General features: G+C 39.5%; 1 protein-coding gene across 1 annotated transcript in view; it reads left to right on the forward strand.

The window, feature by feature from the left end:
* The window catches only part of CPA6 (carboxypeptidase A6), a 242,701-nt gene that overhangs the window by 67,077 nt on the left and 148,097 nt on the right, over positions 1-27,527 (forward strand). The window lies entirely within an intron of this gene.

Below are 27,527 nucleotides of genomic sequence, written 5' to 3' on the forward strand. Positions count from 1 at the left end.
TCCAACTGCCTGCCCTTGTGCACTTCTCAGCTTCTACAGTGACTAGGAGTGTGATTCCAACATATTCCAACATATTCCCCAAATCCACATGGCAATATCAGTGTTGGGAATTTTATGTCCAGGAAGGCAGATGGATAAGAAATAGCCGTGGGGAAAATGGAGCCAGGGATGAACTAAGGGAAAGATTCTGTTACAAAGAGGCTTTTTTTTTTTTTAATTTAAAAAAATCCTTAAATGGGAGGGAGGTGGGGAGCAAGGGGCAGGGGAGGCTGGGATGGGAGAAATAGACAAAAAACTGTACTTGAAAAATAACTAAATAAAATTAATTTAAAAAATAAAAATAAATAAAATAAAAACTTCATTTAACTTGAATTACCTCCTAAAATTACTATTTCCAGATACAGTAATATTAGGACAATTAAGACTTCTATATATAAATTTGGAAAAAACTCAGTTTATAGCAAAATGATTTCTGTAATTTCTAATTTTCACTCTGTTAACAACAGGTTTTTTCATTATTGGTCGATCAATTAAATAATCTATGCATTCATACAACACTTGAAGGCAACTTATTATATGCTAGGCAATATACTAATGCTGGAGTTATGAAGATTAAAAGTTGTTATTCTTGCTTGAAAAAAAAATCCTTTAGAGTCACTTCCTTCCGTTTTTGCCACCATGAGCTCCTCTGCACTGTGTCCGCCTTTCACTTTACACAATGGTGGTCATTTACAGTCAGGACTGCAGAGATTAAACACTCCTCTTAGTGATGCCATTACAGAGAGTCACGAGGGGACCTCCCTGTCATTTCCAGCTGAGCTCATCCTCCACTCCATCAGGAACTGCTGAAGGGAGTCAGAGCCAGACCATCTGATCTCTCGAAGGTTAGATGGAGAGGAGGGCAGGCTTTCTTCTCAGAGATCCTGACTGATGCAAAACAGAACAATTCCAGCAGCGTAAAATGTTATTTTGAAGCAGTTTCGAGTAAGGACTTGAAAGGTTTTTCATGGCCAACCAAAATGGGGCTTTAGAATGAATCCCAAGAGGGACTTATGTCCCCATGTCTATCCACCAAAATCCATTTCTCCTGATTCCTGACAGTTATGTATTTTACAGTGGGTATTATCTCTCTTTAGCTCATTAGAGAAAGTAAAATCTTAGAAGCTGTGATCATGGTGAAGTCAGATCCCTATTATCAGAAATTTAACTGCAATTCCACTTGGATGATAACAGCCAAGGACTTTTACATGTTTCTCCCCCAGTATCTCATTTTATAAAGTGGAAGCACCAGGTTCTGCTTTTTAGAATAATCAAATTTTATCACACTGCAATGAGAATTACTGTTAGAACAAATAACTCTTGGGCACATTGAAGAAGTGCACAGTTGAAACACTCCAGATGATTTTAAGCCCTTGGGAGATTAAATAGTAATTCCATACATTGTGTGACTCTGTGATATTCAAGGAATGCCTATATGCTATCTAATTTGATCCTACTGATGGTGCTATTATAAAGGGGCAGCATTATCCATGTCTTATAGAAAGATCACAAAAGTGAAATCATTTGCCTCAAGTTTCAGGGCTAGTAATGGAAAAGCCAGTACTAGAAACCAAAGTACAGAAACAGAAAATTAGATGGATCTGGCTGACTATTACTGTAAGCCCTTCAGGCCTGGGGGTCCTATGAAAAAGGAAGAGGCCAATTTTGATGTGTCAAAGTAATTTCATAATGCCCACAGGACTCTTTTCAGCCTTGCTTGGAAAAGGACATTGCCACAGGTTTTATAGATTGGCCCCCATCCTGTACAAAACGCTCTGCCTGCATTGCCCTCCATCATCCTGCTCCAGCCCCCATCACACTGGAGAAGGAAGAGCTGAGTGGTATGGGGAAGAGGGAGCCAGTACGGGTTGAGCCTGAGGTCTGATGTTTCCTGTAATCCAAATAAAGTTATCCACATTCCAGAGGCTATCTACCATTCCAAATTTCCTCAGTCTCCTAACGTCTTACACCTGGTTTTCTTCCCAGGCTCTGGTACCCATGTATCAAAAAGTCCTACATCACACAGATTTTACTTACCCAATGGGGAAAAGTAAGTACCTAGTAACAAGGCACTAAAAAATACAGTCTGAAGAATAGGTAATAAAACAATAAAGGCCTTTATATAATCACAAAGCCATTAAGCTTCAGGCCAATTCCTTCTATGGAGACAAAGAAAAGACGAGAATTTTAGTTTTTTTGCCATCAAACACAGCTGACAACGATTCTATGACTCTCCAGCCTCTGTGTGGTAATTTTAGACTGCTAATATTAACATCCCCTCCTTGATTGTTCTTAATTAAACTTACTCCTGAGCCTCTGCTAAATGCCAAAAATCTGGATCCTCAGTATATTCTTCCAAAAGGCTTTGGCTTTGTAGGAATCTGACAAAATTATTCAACTCCTACCCTTGCAGGCTGCCACCACTGTACATTAAAACCTACCAAATGACTCCCAGCTGGTGTCCCACCATCCTGTGCATGATTTGGGAAGGGTAATTGGACAAGAGCATTCAAAGCAAATGCATGTGGGATCATCTCTTGGTTTAAATACGTGAACACTATGCATTTCCTTGTTGTGAAGCAGCCATGGATATTTAGGTGTCTTCCCCACCATTGCCATCAGCTCCCCAGTAGCAGGAATGAGTCTTGATATCATGAACCAGACAGCACCTAGCATTCTTCTGGCACTGTGATTAGGTCAAGGGTGGGCTCAGTATCTTCTCTGATTCAAATCTAGAGAAGTTTAGGACTTCTTTCTTTAAGTAGTTGGAAAAGAAAGTACGCTTTTCTTTTTGGCAATGTTTTGGATAGATGTGTAAGTCCTGGAACTGCTGCAGCCTTTTTGTGACAGTAAGGGAAGCTGGCTTGAATGAACAGCTAAGAGAACTGGAGAGAAATCAAGCTATAGCTCTGAGCATGTTCTGCTGACCCATTGCTAGACTTTTCACTTCTAAGCAAATAACTTCCCATTATGGTTCAGTCCAATCTAAAGTGGGTTTTCTGTTAATTTGGAAACAAAAAACACACTAACTCATGAGGTAATTACACAATCATATATTTTTAAAGACCTTATTTATTTATTTTTAAAATAAAATGAATGGGAGGGAAATAAAGTGAAAGGGAGAGAAAAAGAGGGAGAGAAACATCAATGTGCATTGGCCTCTCGTGCTCCTCCCGGTACTGGGGACCTGCTCTGCAACCCAGGCATGTGCCCTGACTGGGAATTGAACAGGTTACCCTCTGGTTTGCGGGCAGGCACTCAATCCACACACCAACCAGACCCCACACAATCATATTTTTTAACCCCTAACAGAAGTTTTCTAGGATTGATTACATTTATAGAGCCAGATAGTCCCACTGCCAAAAAAGAAAAGTAAGTTCAGTATTTCCCACACAAAACAAACTCAGAAGATCTAAACCACACAAACATAGAGTCATCACATACATTTAATAGAGGAAATAGCGAGAAAAGAAAAGAGCGGATCTCGGTTTTGGGTCATGTGAGGAAATAACAAAACCAGGCTCCCTCTTTAAACTTTCCTGATTCCCATTTTCCTACAACCGATGCTTTTCCTTCTCCAAGGACCGTTCACAAATTTGTCACTTTCCGGTAAGTCTTTTTCGTGGTTGCTACTATATTACAGTCCCAGTCTTCCCCCTTTTGCCCTCCTCTGCCCATCCCACCCCTCACTCCCACAGTCAAGCCCCACACTGTTGTGCACACCCATGGGTCATTCGTACATGCTCCGTAACTAGCCCCTTCCCCTTCCTTCCATCATAATCCCCCTCTCTTCTCCCCTCTCCTGACTGTCAGTCAGTTCCATTTACATATCCACCACCATTGCCATTCAAGGAGCTTTTCATTCGTTAGACTGACCTTAAACTTCAAGGTGGCTCTTAGTTTCCTAGAAATTTTCAGATTCAAAAGAACAGGTCACAGGTGATATAGATACACAGTTCTCCTGTCAGCTATTGTTTCTAGACATAATAAACAATTTGGGGCAAACTACTGACAAAGTGTCCTTCTTAGTGTCTAAGACACTAACTAACCCTTAGCAAAATTCAATCCTAATTCTCAGTGCTCTTATTTACTCAATCCTTAAAAAATGATCTCACCTTTAACAAGAAGCTAAACAACAAAACAAACAAGCAAACAGAATAAAAACAAAGACACTGAAATAGAGAACAAGTGGGCAGCGACCAGAGGGGAGAGGGAAGGGAATTTAAGGGGAAAAATGGGGAGGGATTTTGAGGAACAAGTATGAAAGACACAGGGATGAGGACTGAGGGGGGGAATGGGAGGGAGGGGGGAGACGGGGGGGGGGGGGCTGGGTTGGGAGAAATAGACAAAAAAAACTGTACTTGAAAAATAACTAAATAAAAAAAATGATTCTTCAAAAAAAATAGGAACAATTAAATATACTACCTTAAAATGTAGCCAATTACTACAGGAGGAATAAATGAGATAATGCATGCACAGCCTTTAGAAAACACCTGGTAATAATAATGACTCAAACTATTCAGCATCATTATAACTTATTATTTCTGAGGTTAAAATAAATACATCAAATATTATAATTGAAAAAGTCCCCTGCAGACTGTTCAGCTTGGACAACTACTATAAACCCAATTACCCTTAACAAAAATAATTTCATATTCACATTGCATTTAGGTATTTCCAATATAATTTAAGTTCCAGACATCTTCATCAACATCCCCCCAAAAATTTTAAGCAGAGAAAATATAGGAATTTAAAGCCACTAAAGTTTTATGCAACTCAGTCTCTGCCTGAAAAAAATTCAATGCTTGTACTTCCAATTTCTTACCAGCTGTATTGAGATACAATGACATACAACATCGCTTAAGTTCAAGATGTATGATGTGATGATTTCTTACACATATATATGATGAAAGGCTTACTGCCACGAGGTTGGTTAACACGTCCTTGACCTCAGAGAATTGCCATTTTGTTGTCGTTATTGTGGGAACATTAAAGCTCTACTCTCACAGCAGTTTTCAAGCACACAATCCAGTATCATTAACTGTTGTCACAATGCTGGGCATTAGATCTCCAGAACTTATTTTAAAACTGAAAGCTTGTACACTTTAACTAATGTCTCCTCCCTTCCCCCACCCCTCAGCCCCTGGAAATCACCATTGTACTCTCCGTGTCTATGACTTTGGCCGTTTTCGATTCCATGTACAAGTGAGATACTATGGTATTCCTCTTTCTTTTGTCTGACTTATCTCACTTAACATAATGCCCTCAAGGTCCATCCGTGTAGTCAGAAATGACAGGATTTCCTTTTTATGGCTGAGCTATATTCCATGTATGCACATGTATGCATACGTGTGGGCATATGTATATATACTGCAGGAATATCTGTGCACATACACATAAGCGCACCACATTTTCTCTCTGAATTCAGGCGCCAGCGGGCACTCAGGCCGTTCCAGTGTCCCGGCTCCTGTGAAGGGTGCCCTGGTGAGCACAGGAGCTCGGGGTCCAGCTCTGCGTTCCATGTCAACTGTACAGCCACCAAGCAGCAAAACACAGTCCCCTCCAAACAAGTAAAGACCGTTCACATACCACAGGAGGAGTGTGCTTACAAATTTTTTAAAAAATGTCTTTCCCAACCCAAATTAAAACCATCCAGAAAAAAAAATCTTCGAATCAGGAACACATTTGGTGTGAATGTAAACAGACCCTGGTTGGTCCTCCCAGTTTCATTGATTATACCCCCCAGTTCTGTTCTCACAGTCATTTCAATCAACTCTGAATTTTGGTCAATAAATAAAAGGCTGATTTAGAAGCTGGCGCATCACTTCCCAGGGAGTTTTTCCATAGCTTTTAGTAGCCGGTTCATCCCTTTAACACATTCGAAGAAAAAAACCCTGCGTGAAAAATTTCCCCCAAATCACTTCAAATCTCACAGAGCATTACAGCCTCATTAACAGCCAGCGCCCACAGTTTTCTCTGCAGTGGGGCAGACACTGAATTGGCTCACCCAGCATCTCTACCCCAACCTCCCTCCAGTGTGGCTTTCTGGCAGCCTTGGAGCACGGGGGTGGGTCCCACATGTGATCTGGGTTCTACTCGCTCAAGACGCAGATTTGGAGTTGAGTCAGTAGGGAGGGGCACCTGGACACCTAAACCGCATTCTGTGTGTGAACGTGTCTCGTGATAGGGCGGCTGTGTGGTCGTCTGCCAGACGCAGTGCTTCCTCGGCTCTCAGCTGAGAGCTCCCAGCCTGACTTCACAAACGGAATGAAGGAATAACTCGGGAAAGAGAAAGTCTGGCAAACAACTTCCAGGAGATCCGAATTCTATTTACGAGAATTCACCTGGTCTCTTAACAGTCCATGTAGTACCTAGACAGGCGATACAAGTGATACGAGTACCATGGTTTAAAACACTGACCATATGTTGTTGACTCCTAGATTTTTATCCGTGGCTCTTGCTTCCTGCTGAGCCTCAGCTTCGTACATCCAACTTACTCCTTAACGTTATCATATCAAAGCCGAATAGCATCTCAAATTTAACAGATCAAGAAAGAAAAAGGAGCTGGATATTTCCTGCCAAACCCACCTCCAGTCTCTTCTACCTCAGTTCGTGGCAAAACCAGAGAGATACCTGTGACTCCTAACTCTCCTTTCCTTGACTCAGTTCAGCAGTGAATCCTGTGGGCCCTGCCTCACATACACTGGATTTAGCTTCTCTCCCCTGCTTCTCTAGACAAGCTGCCTCTACCATAGACTGTGACAGTCATCCCTCTGGTCACCTTGCTCTTCCCTCTCCCCTGCTCTCTTTCCTTCCCCCTTAGTCCATTCTTCAAACCGCAGCCAGAGTGAGCATTCGAAAATCTAAATCGGATACCATTCTTCTGATTAAAATGCTCTGAGAGTCTGTGTACTGAGTATAAAAGCCGAACTCTCTACGGCACCCTCAAGGCTCCACCACACAAAAGGCCCTCCCTGCCCCACCATACACGTCGCCTCCGTCCATTTGTCCCTTTGTTCTCTCTGCTACAGATGCACTGTCTTCCTGTCCTCAAACAGGCCAAGCATTTTCCAACCCAGGGCCTTTGCACTTGGGTTTCCTTTGCTTAGAGCCCTGTGGCTTATCATCACCCAGGTTTCAATTCAAAAGTTAATTCAGAGACCCACCCTTCCTTGACCACCCAATCTGAAATAGCAGCCCCCACCCTCATGAGCTACTACCAAATCACCTCTTGTTTTATTTATAGCTCTCATCATGACCTAAAATGATGTTACTAATTTGTTTACTCATTATCTGTTTCCCTCACTGTAATGTAAGCTGGATGACAACAGAAAACAACCTGCCTTATTTGTTGCTGTGTCTCCAGCCCCTAGAAAAATGGCAGTAATAGGTATTTGGCCAATGATCGAATATGTTTGCTTCATCCAATGGACCAAATATTAGTATTTTAAAGTAAGAACTATGAGCTCCTCTCTCACCTTCAACAAGAATGTCTTCCTTTCCTCCTCTGATTTTCTCCTGACAACTTTGCAACAACTAGGGGGTGTGCTCAGTCTGAGGAGCTAACATCCTCACCAAGAGAAGTGGGCATCAGCCTGGATAAGCTAAAGAAGGGGTCTCCCAACCTCTCTGCTTGTGCCCTCCAAAAGAATTTGGGAGAATAGTGTATCTCCTACACTATTTTTGTTTAACCTGAGAAAGTTGAAATATTAACTTCATTACATCTATGCCAATGTAACAATATTTGATGAGAAGATGTTATGTATTTTAAAATAGTATTTTTCTAAACCTTGAAGCTACAGATATAGCTCACATAGGAAGCTGTGTGCTGTATCCTTAATTGGCAAAGGGGAACTTCATTGCCAACCCAATCAGCCATATCTTTCGACTTGTACTTTTGTGTTAACAACACAGCCCCTTTACAACCCTCTTCCTTCTTCAGTTGAATTCTAGACTATATTATTAGATAATATACAAAGCTTGGCCATGAGTTTGTTGCCTGGATGAAATTTATGACTTCATATTCAATAAGTTTGATTAATGCTCTCTTTGGGTCTCCCCTTCAAGATCAATGTGTTTGGTGAACAGGTGACAGAGGAAGCAAGGGTATTAGAGTCAGATTGTCATTGCCCCTGCTCCTTACCCTGTGATATATCTGAATATTAACACCCTACTTACTGTCATGATAATTGATACGATGAGAGGGAGAAGCATGAGGTCCTACCACGGCCTCATGGTGCCGCACATTACTTTATTGGATGACCCTGAGAACTACCCCCCTGTAGGGAACCAGTTTGTTTCAGGTCTGGCAAATGTGATTCAGCTCTGTAAGGAAAACCTACAGAGGCAATATGGTGTGAAGGAGCCAAACCCTCAAACCAGGTTTTCCCATGGAAATCAGGCCTAGAAAATGCATATAGACTATTATGGCTTCCTTTTGCTAAAACTCCCTCACCCTGGTCTGAAACAGTAGATGTTTATTGGCTGTCTTCAAGGTAGTTTCCAAAGCCTGTGTAAATGTTCCCAAGGATGGAGCTAATCAGCTCATCCCCTTTCCCTTCTGCATGTGTTATTTTCATTTCTTTGATTATACCTAAAATGTAGGCAACAATATTCTCTGTAATAGATAATAAATCCTTCTTTAATGTAAAGCCTAAGAAAAAACAATAAAAGCTTATCTAGGCAAGGGTTGGTACACTTTCCACTTGAGAGAGTGGTTGAGGCACTCAGAGGCACTCTCCCCTTGAGACAGTGGCTGTGCTGTCCCCTTTTTCTCCACAGGACTACTGTAACCTGTGCATTTATTTTCGTCTTCAGTCACAACACACAGACTCTGTGGGCCAGAGTCTGCCACACCCCCTCCCTTTGAGCAGTACTGAGTTAAAGGGGGGGATTAAGGTTTTCCATTATTCTGAAAAGTAGGAGGTGTGTGATGATGAAGGATGATGGGGTATGGAAGAAAAACTAGAACAGCAACTCACCCTCAACTACAGGTGCATTCTCAGGAAGACCTGTTATGGAAAAGAGTACATATAAATGCTAAAAAGTTGGAAATTCATTCCATTGATAACACCAATTTCCTTATGCCCTTGGAAAGTCTCCAGGTACTCCCAGGGGTGTGCGTACTCCAGCTTGAAGTCAGCTGGGCCAACAAGCCCTGTTCATTTCTGCTACTGCTGCTGTCACTGTTGCACAGTACTGTACCTAATACATGCAACCCAACCAGATTCGATCCCCTTGTTCACTGTTAGTTTTCCTGGGCAAATAACATCCCCCAAACCTAAAAGTCCCCACAGTCTGCAATCTCTCTTTAAGTTCTGGTACAGAGACTTGAACTTGGCCCATCTAGAAAAAAACAAGACTGCAAGAGCACTGCCTGTGCAAAAGGCACCGAATTTGCCTCGGTTCCCACAGAACCCAGGACTTCACATATCAGAGTTACCTTACTCTTGGGTGTTGTGCAAGCTCTTACATATAACCGGCCCTCTAGTTCACCTCAGGCACACTTGCAGTGCCTGGGTGGCTATTTTGAAATGGATTTATAGTAGCAAGCATGCTAACCTCCTGGTACCATCCCCACTTTGTCTGCATCTTGATAGGATATCGCTTTTGCTCATAATGCTTAAGCAGCTCTCATTTTCTCTGTCTGGATGGGTGTTAGTTCTTTCAGTGCAGAAAGTTTACCTGGTTATACTGTGTCTCTGTGGTCCATGGACTTATCTGCTTTGGAGTCACCAGAGATGCTTTTCAGAACTGTTTAATTAAAGTGTATGGGAATGGGGCCTGAGTATCTATATTTCCCACCAGGACCACAGGTTAGTCTTTCTCTCTCATGAAATATCATATGTAAAAGAGAACATATAAGTATGTATGTGGTTAAGCAAATGATTACTAAACACCTGGGTGGCTACTACCCAGCTTAAAATGTGGAATACTACCAGTGCATTTGCATCCTCCCAGGAGTACCCCCACTCTGCCTGCAGTCTCCTCCACCTCCTCTTCCTTCCGAGGTTACCTCTATCCTTGGTTTTCACTGTTCCCTCGCTTTAAAAAAACTACCACATATACATATCTCCATAACATCTAATTTCTACACTCATATTTCTGAAATTTATGAAAAAATTATTACACATTAGAAATTTCTCTGAGTTGCTTGCTTATTCATTATGTTTGCAAAATTCATCCATGTTGATGTACATAGTCATAGTTCATCTATTTTATTTTTTTAAAGATTTTATTTAGTTATTTTTAGAGAATGGGGATGGGAAGGAGAAAGAGAGGGAGAGAGAAACGTCAATGTGTGGTTGTCTCTCACACGCCCCACACCAGGGAACCTGGCCCACAACCCAGGCATGTGCCCTGACTGGAAATTGAACTGGCAATTGTTTGGTTTGCAGGCCGGTACTCAACCCACTGGGCTACACTGGCCAAGGCAGTCCATCTATTTTAACTGCTGTATAGAACTCCATTTTTTGGAGAGCTACAATGTATCATTCCTACTGTTGATGGAATCTTAGGTTGTTTCTAGTTTTGTTTTGCAATTATGAAATAAAGCTGAGGTGAATGTTCTTGTATGATTCTCCTATTGCACATGCACAGGTGTGTTTTCAAGGGTTTAATTGTTGGGACATGGGGAATGGGCAGGTTTAACTTTTACCAGTTAACACACAATTGTTTCTTCCAAAGTTCTACACTAATTTATAGTCTATTGAGCAAAGATGTGAGTTTTGATAGTGATTTTTTGATACTCTCAAAATTTAATTGAAAAACTGGTAGTTTTTAGATGATTTTAATGGTAGTTATCACTATGGTTTTAACTTGCATTTCCCTGTCTACAAATGATATTGAGCATCTATTCATATTTTTGGTCATTTGTTTCTTGTTAATTTTGCATGTTCATATCTTTTGCCCATTTTTCATAAATAATGCATCTTTTTCTTATTGATACTATTCTGATTGATACTTAAATGTCTTCTCTTTGTGGCCTGATTTTTATTTTCTTTATGGTATATTTTGATGAAAAGAAGTTCCTAATTTTAACAGAATTAAAATTAATCAACTTTTATGATTTTTGCATCTTATTTAATAAAGCCTTTCCTACCCTGAGTTCCTGAAGATATTTCATGTCTTCTAAATCTCTCTCTCCTTTTTTTTTTTTTTGCCTTCTAAATCTTTGAAGGCTTTGCTTTTCGCAGTTGAATTTTTAATCCAGCTTGATTTGATCCAGCGTGACCTGACGTGAAGTGTGTGTGAGAGAGAAAGGCCCAGGTTAATTTCTCCCCACACGGATAACCAGTTGTCCCAGTTCTATTCATTAGAGCCCATCCTTTCCCCACAGATCTGTCACACCACCTCTGTCCTTGATGAAGTTTCTACATAACTAAGGCTCTATTTCTCATCTATTTGTCCATTCTCATGCCAATTTCACACTGTCTTAATCACCATAGCTTTATAAGAAGTCTTGATATTTCTTAGAACAAATCACTCACCTTACTCTCCTTCAGAAGTGACTGTCTATTGCTCTTCCAGTAGAGTTTAGATTTAACTTACCCAATTCACACACCAAAAAAAGGATGAAATATTTTTTCAGTTGCAGATGAATTAACATTTTTATTAAGAGCATGTTTAATTTAACCATTAACACTATTAATATTAAGTTACTACATACTTTCATGACTTTTAAGTAAAGGACATTGTACATGATTAGCCAGAGATAAAAAAAAAAAAGAGCCCTACAATTCACTACCCATTTCAGGCATCATCTTGATTTAAATGCATTAAATCTAAATTTGAGGAACATTATCTTCTTATAAATGAGCATCTGCTCTTCTAGTTATTTAGGTCCCCTTTAATCTCTTTTATCAGAATTTTATAATTTTCTTCATAAATAACTTGGATATGTTTTGTTGTTTGCATTGCTAGCTACCTTATATTTTTGTAGATGGTATGTTTTGACATATTTTGTGTTGATAATTTATAAAAAGTCAAATGGCTTTCTGAATTTTAATTATATATTGATTTGCTAATGCTAAATTATCTCACTAATTATATAACAATAGATTTTTTCCATTTTCTTTGTGGTTGTTTATATCATCTACAAAAATTTGCAATTTTTCTTTCTGTTTAATTTCCCTACCTTTTGTATTTGTTCTTATTGAACTAGTTCTGTTGAACAGAAATGAAGACCAAAAACTTTTTTCTCTTATTCTTGATTTCAAAGGAGAAAACTTCGAGCACCTCACTGCTGAGTATGATGTGTGCAGTTTAGAAACATAGACCATCTCACTTTATCTTAGATGTCACTTAACCTTTTCATATTTTGTAACTGTTTATTTCTGTAAATTTCTAGTACTTTCCTTAGATAATACTTTCTGGTGTGCTAATTCTCCTTCAGCTGCATTGAAAATGCTACTTAACCAGCCCGTTAAGTTTCTAATTTTACTTACTATAGGCTTCAATTCTAGAAGTTTAGTTTAGTCATTTTTATAGACTATTGTTCATTAGTCCTACTTTTGGACCCCCTCTATCATCTCATTAAACTATTAAATATACATGTTTACTCTATCTCAGAGTTGGCTAACTATAGGCCACAGGCCCAACTGTAGCCCGGACCTGTTTTTGTAAATAATGACTTACTGAAACAAAGTCATACCCATTTGCTTCATGTTGTCTTGGTTGCTTTCACCCCACATTGGCAGAATTGAGTACGGGTATACCCCAGAGACACAGCAGGTTCAGTTCCAGAGCACCACAATAAAGCCAGGACGGCAATAAAGCAAGTTGCAGGGTCTTGCCTTCAATTTGTAAAAATAAAAATAAAAAATAAACTATATCTGTGAAGCACAATATAGATAAGCTTGTAAGTTATATAAGTGCCTAATCAATATGTTGCCCACATGAAATTAATATATTGTATGTCAACTGTGATTAAAAAATTTAAAAATATATTTAAAAAGAAAAAAACAAAGCTCAATGCAATAAGATGCTTGCAGTTGCAATAGAGACTGTATGGCCTACAAGCCCAACATGCTTAGCATCTGGGCCTTTACAGGAAAACTTTTCCTGCTTTTGCTCTATTTGATCAATTCAACATCAGGTCTTATTATGCTCTTGGTTGTTTCCATTGACTTTTGCTCTTGGTGGCTCATTTCCTATGTGCTTTATAATTTTTTATAGTGAGCTCATTTTTTGCCACTTCATTTGCAGAAATTCTTTTTTTCTGTGTTTTATATTTTTTTATTCTTAAAAAAAATTATTGTGTTTTTTTCATTACTGTTAAACCCTCTTACACCCCCTCCCCCCTGCAATCACCACACTGTTGTCCCTGTCCATGAGTCATTTTTTTCCCTCAATCCCTCCACACCCTAACATCCCCCTGCCAATAGCTGTGGGAGATCCTTGAGGCCTGGTTTTGAAATGAATTCCTCTAGAAAGGATTTGTATTTGTTCTGCTAGGACCCCAGGGGCAAGTCAGGTCACTGATCAAGATCCCCCAGGAAATAATCTCTGAAAAAAAAAAGAGTTTTCATCTCTAAGAAAACAGAGGCAGTGGAGAACAGAGGAAGACTTGGACAGCACTAACTATAACAGATTTCATGGGAAACAGGAAAGCTCAGTCGGCCCTTCAGCAACCTCTCAAACTGAGACCAGCAGTCAGGCCTTCATGCCACAGCATAAACATGTGTTTGTATGAGGGTTGCCCATGGGGGAGGGGTTTTAATCTCAGGTGAAGCACCTCCCTTCTGCTGAAGACCATTCCTTAAAGTGGACTCAGCTCTGAGCTATGAGCAGGTACACGCCACAGCTGAGAGAATGAAGTCAGTAGATTTTTAATCCATATAGATAGTTTGAATTTCATTCCAGACCCTACTAGATGATTAGTGTATGGTTTTAAACTCTCAGTGGTGATTATATTCTTTTGTATCCAGATCTAGGTTCAAGACACAAGTTTTTCTACTCTTTCCTTCCACAAGGCATACTTTCCAGTTACATTTTCACTGAGGTTATATCATTAAGGCTTCCTATAAGGTTCTCTGATATGAATCCCCACCTTGCTCAAACTCTGGGGCATCAGGAATTAATGTCTCTCAGCCAGAGTAGCCACCAGCCTCAGTGTTCGCTCATCTCAGCATTTTTGGCTTCTTATGTTTAACCTACTTCTTCTATTGCCACCCTACCCCTGTGTATTTAAAAAGTACACCACATGCCCTGGCTGGTTTGGCTCAGTAAATTGACTGTGGGCCTGCAAAGTGAAAGGTCTCTGGTTTGAGTACCCAGTCAGGGCACATACCTGGGTTTGTGGGCCAGGTCCCTGGTTAGGGGAGTGCAAGAGGCAACTGATGGATGTTTCTCTCACACACCAATGTTTCCCTCCCTCTCTTCCTCCCTCCCTTCCCCTCTCTTTAAAAAATAAATAAAAATTTTAAAAAGTACACCACACATATACATATCCCAGTATTGCTAAGTTAAGTGTTTTGTACTGGAAGGTGATTTCAGTATGTTTAACACATCAAATTATGCTGGCAGATAGACTCCCAGGTGAATTTCATGCACACTAGAATTTCAAAACTACTAAACTAATATGAGCCGATGGCTGTCAGTCCACTGGGGCCTAAATCTTCTTCATTTCAATTATCAAAGGCCTTCCCTGTGGTTTTCTCTGATCACAGCTACACTTTCTTTTATGCAAGGGGGACCATATGTTTTTATACATAATTCTATGTAATTTATCAAACATTTATTATATGCTACCTTATATTACCATAATAATATAAGGCTTTATTTATGTTTTCTGTAACCAACTAGCTTATACGTCTTTGAAAGGTGTTTCCTTATGCTTTGTAACTTCTTTTTTTTTTCTCCCCACCAGGGACTTGCTTTATAGGTATCTGTTGAATGAAGTGGTTTGTTCTTAAATACTACAAAAAAGGTCTAAATTGAAGTATCAGATAATGATCCCACACAATATATTTCAAGCCCTTGAGACATGGTGAAGCTGTTATCTTACCGTAAGAAATTAATGCAAAGGCAGCATTCTCTTTTATTGCTTTTTCCTTCCCTACCTGTGCTACTGGGAGAGGAGATTCTCAAACCTTCGAGTGCAAGTCAATTTCAGATATTTAAACAATGATGCAGTTTACAAGAAGAAATTTTCATTTAATGCAGCAAATATCTATTGAGCATCCACTACATGTGAGATACCATGGCAGGCGTTCAACCTCTTGAGAAAATTCCTCTTATAAAGTGAAGTACACCAGCCAGGCTTAGGAGGTGGTGTGTTTTTCTTTTCTCTTCTGTTAAAATAGCTGCAGCAACCCAAGGGGGTGGGGGGAAGAAGTCATCACTTCTGCCTAAGTTTAATCTAAGAGTGAAGTCTAAATCACGCCCTAAACAAACTGCCACAGGGAGCTTCTTCGTGTTCTGAGTACTTTATATTGCAGCTATAAACCATGACCAAAGAGGGGAGAGTCCATTTATCTCTCGAGGATTCTCATCCAAGTTGTCTCTTATTTATTGCTTTTTAATGAAATTTTTCATGTACTTCAAAACACAATCTTTCAACAAAGGAAGTGCACTTCTGAGACCTAAGCACTTTATAGTATAGAATCTACATGCAAACATTAATTTTTTTCTAGGTGGGATTACCTGATGGGTTTCTTTGTGCTCGGGCAGGAGTTTTTGTTTTTGTTTTTTTTTTAAGTAAACATTCTACGAGTAACCCTTCCATGGAATATAAGCTTTTAGAAAACTCAACAAATATTTCAAACGGTCCATTTTTCTCAAGAATATGAGATGAGTTTAGCTATCGAGCAGCCTATATCTTCCCTTCTGAAAGCTCACAGTGTTTTAACCGGTTATAAAATTAAAGAGTGTTTTAGAGACAGGTATTCAAAGGGGAAAGCAAGAATGCCAGTGTGTGTTTTCCCACCTGGGAAGACTTTGATTTAACAGTAAGTTTATTTATTCCATTGGTTTTCTTTATCTCGTTCCTTTAAAACAGCCAAACCAAGTAAAATTATTGTTATTGTGCAGAGTGCTTTTGGTTACATACAGATGACCTGACTGAAACTGGCCTACACAATGAAGAAATTATTATAGTAAATAACAGAAAGTCCAGAGGCAGGAAGAAGCTTAAAGGTTACTTGGCTCAGCAAAACCAAACTGAAGACCCAGGTTTTTTTTTCTGTCTGTCTACTCAGCAGCCCATGGAACCTGCTTTACCCTAAAGCCCACTCCCTCCATGGTTCATTGCTGCCAGTGGTGAGAGTTATACGTGGGTGGGTAAAGGGAGGTTAGCAGTTATAATGCAGATAACACAATAATTGCTAAATAACAATACAAGAATAAACTCTGGTTCACACACTCACAAACCTACTTTTGCCCATCCCTGTGCACATAGGGTCACACATTTCCTTGTTTACCTTCTACAAGAGAGTGAATTTTTGCCCCCCAACCATAGGATAATTCTTCCCTTAAATCTGATTTGGCCAACCTATAACATATGTTCATCTCAGATTAACAAAACTGCCAGAAATATCTAAGCTCTGACCGGCTGATCAAGACTCATTCCTAATGTGAGGATGAAGTGAATATCTGAGCAAATCAGTCCTGTCAGGGTTTAAGAAGGAGAACTGGATTTGGAGGCACAGGCAAAAGTAGGTACTACAATGTCATCTGATCTTATTCCTTGTGAAAGGCAAGGCATGTAGAGAATCCTTTCTACATCCAGATAAATTGTGTCTGTAGAGGTATTGAAAATTGAACAAGTGCAGCTTGTACCAATAGAGAGAGCATCTATGCAGGGCTTTCTTTGAAATTATTTTCCTTTTTAAATTATTTTTTTTAATTTAAGTGGTTAAACATTAGTTTGTTTTTCATTGTATTCTTCCCCATTGCCATTTATCTATAGCCTCCAATCACCACAGGTGATTTTACTTGATCCCTCCTCTCCCTAGTCCCGCCGCCCCAGGCCAGAGCTGTCAGCCTGCTCTCCATCTATGAGTCTGTCTCTATTTTGCTTATTAGTTCAGTTTGTTCATTAGATCCCACATATGAGTGAAATCATATGGTATTTGTCTTTCTCTGACTGGCTTATTTCACTTAGCATAATGTTCTCCAGGTCCATCCATACTGTCACAAAGGGTAAAATTTTTTTCTTTTTTAAGGCTGAGTAGTATCCCATTGTGTAAATGTCCCATAGTTGTTTTATCCTGTCATCTCCTGATGGACACTTGGGCTGCTTCCATATCTTAGTGATGGTAAATAACACTGTAATGAACATGTGGGTGTATACATTCTTTTGAATTAGTGTCTCAGGTTTCTTCAGGTAAATTCCCAGAAGTAGAATCACTGGGTCATAAGGCAGTTCCAGTTTTAATTTTTTGAGATATCTCCATACTGTTTTCCACAGTGGCTGCACCAATCTGCATTCCCACCAACAGTGTAAAAGGGTTCCCCTTTCTCCACATCCTCATCAGCACTTACTGTGTGTTGATTTATTTACTATAGGCATTCTAACTGGTGTGAGGTGATATCTCATTGTGGTTTCAATTTGCATTTAGATACATTCTTAAAAATGTATCTAAAAACCAGACCACTTTCTTATGCCACACACACAAGAATAAATTCAAAGTGGATTAAAGACTGAAATGTTAGACCCAGAAACATAAAGTTCCTAGAAGAAAACATAGGCAGTAAAATTTTGGACATTGCTTGTAGAAATATTTTTTTCTGATATATCTTCTCAGGAAAAGAAAACCCAAAGAAAAAAATAAACAAATGGGACTACATCAAGCTAAAAGTGTTTGCACCGTGAGGGAAACCATTAACAAAATAAAATGACAACCCACAGAATGGGAGGACATATTTGCCAATACATATGATAAAGGGTTTATATTAAAAATTTATAAAGAACTTATAAAACTCAACACCAAAAATATATACAATCCAATTAAAAATGGGCAAAGGACCTAAATAAATGCTTTTCCAAAGAGGACATACAGATGGCCCATAGACAGATTAAAAGATGTTCAATATCATTCCCTTTTTATTTTATGTAAAGTGTCCTATATCCTCAATTGCTGTCTTAGGAACAAGACTAATGTGTGTTTCTCAGATGCCAAAGCTATGCCTGAGAAGAGAGGAACAGAATAGTAAGTCCCATATCAGGAAACTGATCAATAATGAGATTTTAAATACTTATGAAAAGGTTAAGAAACCAAACCACAAGGAGCAACAGAAAAGGTGAAATATATCCATAATAAAATCATGTTTTCTTGGTTCTGATGTTCACAGTGAAACACACTTGGAGAAGCATCTGTTCTTAGCTTTAAGTTCTAAAGAATGAGAAAAGTACTTCCCCATAGAGGTAATAACAATAGCTACTGTGCATTGAGAGGTTGCAGTGCCATTGGGAATGTGAGTGTAAGCCCACCACAGGCAGAACTGCTATATCCCGAGCACCTGGCACCATGCTTGGCACTTTATGTGACTTTAATACAGGTGACCAAATGAAATAATTTTCACAAAAACCTTAAGCAACAATTATTGGGTTTTTTCCCCCAATTTAAGGATTGGGAATTTTTGGCTCCAAATGTTTCAGCAACTTGGCCCAGAGCACACAGCAAGTGGTGGTGCCCAGATTAGAATCCAGACTTGCTTTACTTTTTTTTCTAAATGGAGAAAAAAATGGTACGGAGAATAAAAACCCAGTAATTCGCAGATAGGAATGAAAACCAGAAATGCCTGGAGTTTGAGCATCCTGAGTAGGAGTGCATTAGTTAAGTTTGAAAAGGCAAGCGTGAGATGATAGACATTTTCTATCAGGAAACACGGGGAAGAACAGAGACTATTTCCAAACTGGGGCAAAGTGCCTGTGCTCCCTGCTTGAGAATTTTGCCATTATGGGAACTTGGCCCTGAATCTATGGCCACTACTCCTGATACTGCAAACTCACTGATTATTTTTTTTTATGTCTCATGTGCAAACTCAGCTGTCTGTCACTGTCCAGTAGAATGAGCCCGACTAGGATAGAGTTTCTTGTCATTCCACCCTATGGCCAACTGACTAAACTGTTTTATTTAATTTTAATTTTATTTATTTAATCCTCGCCCAAAGATATGCTTAGAGAAAGAGGAAGGGAGCGAGAGAAATATCAGTCAGTTGCCTCTTGCAGGCACCTTGGCCAGAGACCCAACCTGCAGTCCAGGCACATGCTCTGACTGAGAATTGAACCCGTGATCTTTTGGTTTAAAGGACATCGCTCCAACCAATTGAGCCACACTGGTCAGGGCCACTGACTCTCTTTAAGTAAGGTGTCAAATTAGCTATGATCCCAGGGGAAGGACTTACAATACACCAAACAAAGGAGACTTGAAGAGGGTCCATGGACACGTCCTACATTCAGAGCCCTCCCAGGATATCTGTTACAACAAGTTTCCTTTTGAGGATATTCTTTCATTCAGTGGAAAAATATTTCATATTCAATGGAATATGCTACCCACTTGTAGGGTAGCATATGAGAGAATATGGAGGACTGAGTTGATGCAGCCAGGAACCCTCAAAGTACAAATAGGAGATAAGACTTCTGCCAAGATGGCGGCATAGGTGGAGACGCCGGGCTTTCTCCCACAACCAAGTTTAGAGACAATAAAACATTAGCAACAGAAAGCACAGCCAGAACACAGAAAATTGAACTTTTCGAAAGTCTGATAACAACGAATTCTTCAGCCTGACCTGTAAGAGGGGCGAAGCCAGCAGCTGGTGGAGCGGGGTTGCACAGGAAAACTCAGTCAGACAGACTCAGGCGCGTGGATCCCAGTCGTGGACCCAGTGAGAGACCCAGTGAACGACTGGTGTAGCCAGCGAGGGTGCAGGGCTGCAGGTTGACTGTGGTCCTGCATTCGTGGGCAGATAGATCAGCGAGGGAGTGGGTGGTGAGACGACCGAGCAGGCCCCAGCGGTGAGAGGCAGCACAGGGGGCTGCCATTTCCACGCTCTGACCCCGCCCCCACATGCAGCGTCACAACCTAGCGACCTGGGCGGCCCCACCCTGGTGAACACTTAAGGCTCCGCCCCTCATACGTAATAGGTGCGAACAGACCAAAACATTATGGCTCAAGCAGAAAAAGAGCTCAAAGCTCCAGAGCCAATACTTCTAAGGGACCAAGAGATAGCCAACCTATCAGATGCACAGTTCAAAATACTGGTGATCAGGATGCTCACAGAACTGGTTGATTATAGCCACAAATTAGACAAATACATGAAGGCGAAACTAATTGAAATGAATGGAATTGCACAGGAAACCAATAGCAATGAAAAGGAAACTGGGACTCAAATCAATGGAGTGGACCAGAAGAAAGCAAATAATGGCCAAACAGAAAAGAGTGAAGAAGCAAGAATTCAAAAAAATGAGGAGAGTCTTAGGAACCTCCAGGACATCTTTAAATGCTCCAACATCCGAATTATAGGGGTACCAGAAGGGGGAAAGGAACAGCCACCAGTGGAAAACTTATTTGAACAAATAATAAAGGAGAATATCCCCAATCTGGCAAAGGAAATAGACTTCCAGGAAATCCAGGAAGCTCAGAGAGTCCCAAAGAAGTTGGACCCAAGAAGAAACACACCAAGGCACATCATAATTACATTAGCCAAGATTAAAATGAAGGAGAGAATCCTAGAAGCAGCAAGAGATAAGGGGACAGTCACCTACAAAGGAGTTCCCATCAGACTGTCAGCGGATTTCTCAAGAAACCTTACAGGCCAGAAGGAGCTGGAAAGAGGTATTCCAAGTCATGAAATCCAAAGACCTACATCCAAGATTGCTCTATCCAGCAAAACTTTCATTTAGAATGGAAGGGCAGATAAAGTGCTTCTCAGATAAGATCAAATTCAAGGAGTTCATTATCACCGAGCCCTTATTATATGAAATGTTAAAGGGACTTATCTAAGAAATAGAAGATAAAAAGTATGAACAGTGAAAGGACAGCAAACTCACAGTTATTAAGAACCACACCTAAAACAAAAGCAAACTAAAAGGACAGCTAGATCAGGAGCGGAAACATAGAAATGAAGATCTCATGAAGGGTTAGCAATAGGGGAGCGGGAGGAGGAGAAGGGGGGAGAAGGTACAGAAAATAAGTAGCAGACGGTAGGTAGAAAATAGATAGGGAGAGGGCAAAAATAGTAGGGGAAATATAGAATCTAAAGAACTTGAGACACATGCTCATAAACTAAAGGGGGGAATGGTGGGGGGGTGCAGGGTGGAGGGGAACGAAGGGGGGAATAGAATAACTGTAATGGCATAATCAATAAAATAAAAAATTAATTAAAAAAATTAAAAAATAAAGCAACAGCATCAAAATATATATAAATAAAATAAATATGAGATTAAAGTGAAAAAATGTAATAATAATCAAGTATCTGTATAGCTTTTACTATGTGTCAGGCATTATTCTAAGCAGTTGACATGCACACTCACTCAATTCTCACAATAACCCCTGAATTAAGTACCAGTTTCCCCAACCCATAACTAGAAGGACTGAAGCACAGAGAAGTTAAAACCTTGTACTAGGACACGCAGCTGGCACCAGCAACTTGCCTTCAGAACACAGCATGTGCTTCTACCATCTGTTATTTGTTTCCATAGATAACTGAGCTAGGAAGGAAGGAAGAAAGGAAGGGAGGGAGGGAAGGAGGGAGGAAGAGAGGGAAGGAAGGAAGAAAGGAAGGAAAAGAAAAAGAAAGAAAGAGAGAGAAAGAAATGAGGGAGAAAAGGAAGAAGGGAGGGAGGGAGGGGTGGGGGAGGGAGGGAGGGAGGACAGAGGGAAAGAAGGGAAGGAAGGAAGGGAAGAAAGGAGGAGGGAGAGAGGCAGAGAGAGAAAAGGAAGAGAGAGAGGAAGGAAAGAAGGAAGGGAGGGAGGGAGGAAATGGGGAAAGGAGGGAAGGAGGGGAAGGAGGGAAGAAGATAATGAACGCTTAGGGGGGAAAAAAACAAAACTAAAGTGGGAAGAAAAAGCTGAAACCTTGTCATTCTGGGAGTCTGGACTCTGAAAGGGGCCCTCAAGGCCAAGGCTGGGATTCCAATGCGTGTACTGGGAGAAAAGAGATAGAAACAAGTTTCTGCATAAAGCAGGGAGCCTCAAAGTGTCAAGAAAATTCTGCCCTGCAGCTGGAAAATTGAGGGAGATTTAGTTCACCAGAGATTTAGAGGTTGGAGGTACTTGTGAAAGAGGATGTCCCAGACCTCTAGCATGCAGGGCCAGGGCTTCTAATTTACACTCTGCGTGATGTAGCATTTGCAATTAAGGGGAAAAACTGGCTCTGGGGCCTCAAGATAAGCTCTGAACCGTGCTATAAAGACACTAATCACAAGGCAGGACTCCCACAGAATTAACCAAAATATACTGAGTGCCCTGCTTTTAGAGCTTAATGAGAGATATTGGCATTAAACAAATAATTATAGTGAGTATTGCCAGAATATAGGAACAAGGGGAATAAAATCAACCAGATATCAAGGAATAGCTCCCTGGGACATAACCATTAAGCTGTGACCATCGGGGGATACATTAGTTTGCCAAGGCTCTGGTAACAAAGGACCACAGATTGGGTGACTTAAACCAACAGGAATTTATTTTTTCACAGTTCTGGTGCTACCAGACTGAAATCATGGTGTCAGCAAGCTTGTTTTTTGGGGGGGTTGATTTGTTTTGTTGTTTTGTTTGTTTCCTTAAGCCTCTCTCCTTGGCTTGTAGACGGTCATCTTCTCCCTGTGTCTGTATACAGCCATCCTTCTGCGCATGTCTGTACCCTGGTTTCCTCCTCTTACGAGGATAATCAGTCATATAGAATAGGGTCAGCCCTAACAACCTTATTTTAACTTAGTCACCTCTTCAAAGACCCTCTGGCCAAATGCAGTCACATTCTGAGATACTGGGGGGTAAGACTTCAAATATGAATTTTGAAGAGAGACAATTCTGCTATCCACACTTAGTGAGACACAGGAAACAGGAGCCCATAACAAATATAAGTAAATAGATAAATCCACTCACATCAGGTATTATAACTAATACAAATAAGTAAATTCTGCAGTGAAAAGTCAGAGAGTCTTCTACTGGGTTTTTTAATATGGAATCTAGCACCACGATGTTTGCCAGAGACACATCAGGAACAAAAAGCACAAGAGACAAGCAAACTGTGCGGCCAAACAACAAGAAAGCAAAAGGCAATTATACTGGGGAAAACGGAATTCAAGGAAAAGAGTATTAAATGAGCCAAAGCAGGATTTTTTAAAAAATGTGTTATGTTTTGAATATCCAGAGGCTTATAGTAGTTATTGATGCTTATACAGCTACATATCATCAAACTACGTGAATCAAAGTGTTTGAATTAAAAAATAAGTTCACAGTACCAAAATCCCAGTAGGTATGTTAAATAAAATTCTATCAAAAATTGTCAATTTTAGTGAATAAGAAATAAGGACAGAGAAGATCTAGATAATGTAATTAAACATTTAATAGGTATGTGTAGAAATTTTAACATTCTTCAAAATAAAATAACTTTTGGTAGGGAGTTTTGGTAAATAGAAATTAAAAACTGACATTAATGAACTATTAGACATGAACACCAATAAGAATGTCATATATTAAAACATGAATAATATAGTATACCTAAAGAAAGAAGTACAGAGTAAAGATACTGAAATTAATGACGTATGCACCTAAAGAGACAATCAATCAAAACAAAGTGATTCTTTTAAGAAAACCAGTGAAATTTAAAAAATTGGAAAGTATAATTAAGGGCTTTAAAAAAGAACAAAAACACAAATAACATTAGGATACCAAAAAAATACAAATCTATAGACAAAGATAAGATGCCTTAAATTATAATATGTTAACTTGTAGTTTATGCTAACTAGTATTTTATATAAGCAAGTGGATTATAATATGTTAACTCGTAGTTTATGCTAACTAGCATTTTATATAAGTGAGTGGATGTTTTTCTAGGAAATGTAAGTTACCAAAATTAACTCCAAATGCCCAGAAAAAAATTGAATAGACTAATATCCACAGAAGAATTAAGAAAGTAGATATCTAACCCCCAAATTTAAAAAAAAGAAGAAAAAGGAACTCCCATCTTAAAATTTTTGTGTGTGTATTCTACAAAACAATCAGAAACATAATTTCTGTGTCATTTAAAAGGTCAAAGCATATTACAAGGGGGAAAATTTGCCAGTTATGTCCATGCAGCAAGCATAATGCTGACACCAAAATCATACAAGGGTGATTCAAACAAACATTTTTTAAAGCTTATGAAAAGTTCATTTTAAAAAGAAACTCTGCATGAATGTAGGGATAAAACTCCAAAATAAATTATTAGTATATAGAATCCAGCTGCTTATTTAAAAATAGTACTTTAAAACCAACATATTAAGTAGAAAATAAAAGCAAATTCTTATTTTAAAATGCCATAAAGCAAACTCATGTGTCAGTGGGTGTTTTGTCAATTCAGAATAAAGAGCCTGGAGGGAACCACAAGGAAGTATTAACAAGCTCTAGGGGACGATGGAAGGTCAAGGCTGGAAGAGAACTGGGATGGGAGGAACTTCATTATTTCATATTCTCTGTAATGTTTTGATATTTACAAGCAAGGATTCATAGAGAAGAAATTTAGAGTTTAATGATGGGATCAATTGTGAAAGGTCATTCCAGAGCCAGAGGAAAACTCTGGAGTTTCACACCCATGTCTTTCAAAAGCAGGCTGAGGAGCACTCTCAAGTGCCCGTAAACAGAGACCTTCTTCCACAGGAGTCCCACAGTGCGGGTGCAGCATGAATGTGGAGGTAGGTCATCAAACTCAAGCAGCTCAGTGCTGTCCAATGAGAAGGCGAATGGGAGTTCATCCCTCCACGGGGACACAGAGCCCAGACAGAAAGACTACAGACATTTAGAGATGGTGTACTCTTGCCACATTCTTTTCTCTGGATGCGTACATTCTCATCACACACTTTTTAAATTGATTGCATTTATTTAAAATTATCCATGTTGTTGCTATCATACATAATGATTAGTAATCTAACTTAAAAGCAACTTGATGTTAGTATCATAGCCACACAACAGCATTTGTTCTGTAAGGAAAGGGGACAAAATCTAAGTATATCATGAGTAAATACAAATACATAATTACTAGGAGGTTACTTATATGGGATATCCTGCCTCTATACTACATCCTTAAACTGTAATTAAAAACGCCTGTTCTGACAAATTTCTGTAGGCTGAGTGAGAAATATATAGTTACAAAGTCACAGACAAATGAGCAGCTGGTTGCCCAGAGTCTCTCTAACCTCAGCTGTACTCAGACCTTTGATCTTAATCCCGAAGGGTAGTCTAGGGGTGTTAAATTGATGTTGCCACCTAGTGGCTGAAAAAACTGATCAATTAGAAAGCTGCTCAGTTCACCTTCTTTGATACCTGTTCACAGCTAGTTTTTCTAAGTTCCAGGAGCTATTTCACTACCTGAAACCAATTTGTAGTACCAAATTATTGTTTACTTCTAAAATGGCTGGCAACCAGATCTAGGAAGAGTAAGCTTTCTGTTTCGTGAGACAAGTGGGCAGTTGGGGGTCATCGTGTTTGACATGCTGTACAATGACTTCCTGTTGGGTTTTGGTTACTGCTTAGTCTACTCCAGTAATTTATTAGCTTATAAAAGGTAAGCCATTTTATGGATCTTTCTAAACAGCTTTCCTTATTCTCTATTGTTTCATAAGTAATCAAGAAGTAATAAACACATCTCTCAAGTTGTACCTGAGAATTTCTACAAGCTGAAATGAAGTGATTCTTTTAATAAAAATGAGGAAAGATGGGGTTTAGCAATCACTTTCAGGGTTCAATTTTTTTAATTTCCCACGGTTGTAAAACAGCTACAGAATGCTTTCTTCGCACTCTTGGGGAGCCACCAGGGCCCAGATGGAGGTCTTTTCCCACCAGGTGTCATGTGATTCATCCCTCAGAAACAACCCTATCACCCAGCAGAAATGTCTTTCTCAGCCAAGAATTATACTGGGTCAGGCAGGAGAGGCCAGGACCTGATGAAGCCAAGACAAACAAGGGTCAGTGTATTGTGTATCAAAAGTGAAAAAGAGAAAAGGTACAATTATATTTAAATTCTAAAGGTTGTATTTGGAGTTGTATTATAGTGACTTGATTTTTTTCTTTCCTTCTACTTCATTCTTTCCAGAAAGATATTGATAGGTTGTTTTGTGTGACTTTAAGGAAACCAAGGCTCCAAAGCCAGATTAGAGTAATAGTGCCTGAAACATACTAAATTATTATCATCAAGCCAAGGACCTTTAAATTCATAGACCTACCAAAGGTTTAACAGGGTCATTTGAAATAACAAAGTTAAAGTGATTGGAAATGAACACACAACCCTAAAGAATCAATGTCCATAAAATCTGGTAACCTCCACCAATGACCTAACAATTAATGTTACCTCCCCTTGGAAACTGCTATTCATCTAAGTAAAACCATGGATGGAAAAGCATGCAAATTGCATCCTGATCCTGGTACGCCTTTCAGGTAAAGAAGTCATGGGTAAATGGCTGGAGCTTCTGTTTTGTGCTTTACACATATGGTTTTAATGATGTTATATTTTATTTTCAGTCCTTGTAAAATGCCATAGAGGGTTATGAAAAATATTGACCCATGTTGTTCTTTATTTATTTTTTCCTACATTTTTTCTAGAAGCCAAGAATCCTCAATGATCTCCTTTGTGCCAATCCATTAATAAATACTTAATGTGTCTACTGTATGCAAAACACACTGAAAGCTGTGATTATTATACACTAGAGTGTGCTTCCCAGCTGACCTCATCATGACATGCTACAGAATGATAATACCTGTCTGGCACACCTGAGGGAGGGGTCACTACCAAAGACAACTCCCCAATGGATAGCATGACACCTCCCGTCTCCTTAGTCAATTCACAATCTTTACAGAAAGACTCTAAGAGAATGTTCAAAAATAATCTCAACTGTGGTAAAATTTTAATGGCTGTAAAATTGCTTTAAAATTATCACTTTAAAAATTTTACAGCCATCAGTGTCACATGATACACCCGTCAACAATTAATTGGTGGCCCTCCACTTTGCTCCCACATGTCAGTTGGGAAGCTCCACCCTAGAGAAATAAGATGCCCCATAGAGATGGGCTCATCTCTACTGTTCTCAGTGTGGGAAGAAGAATCCAAACCAGGAATGTTCCATAGTGTATGGATTCCATATGTCCTCTCATCAAAAGTCATATTCCTTTTCATCATGATGTTGTATTTTTTAAGCGTGTTATTTTCCTCTGTCATCAGGAATTTTCTTTCTCAAAAAAAATTTTTTTCTTTCTCAGTATCTGCTCTGAGGTATTCATGAAAGTTCTTTTCCTTATTGCCACCCTTCCTGTGTTTTTGGCCTTTCTCTGTGTGTGAATTTTTAATCTTCA

This window comes from Artibeus jamaicensis, unplaced genomic scaffold (genome assembly GCF_021234435.1).
Source record: "Artibeus jamaicensis isolate MK-2021 breed Jamaican fruit bat unplaced genomic scaffold, CSHL_Jam_final scaffold_916, whole genome shotgun sequence".
Classification (NCBI taxonomy): domain Eukaryota; kingdom Metazoa; phylum Chordata; class Mammalia; order Chiroptera; family Phyllostomidae; genus Artibeus; species Artibeus jamaicensis.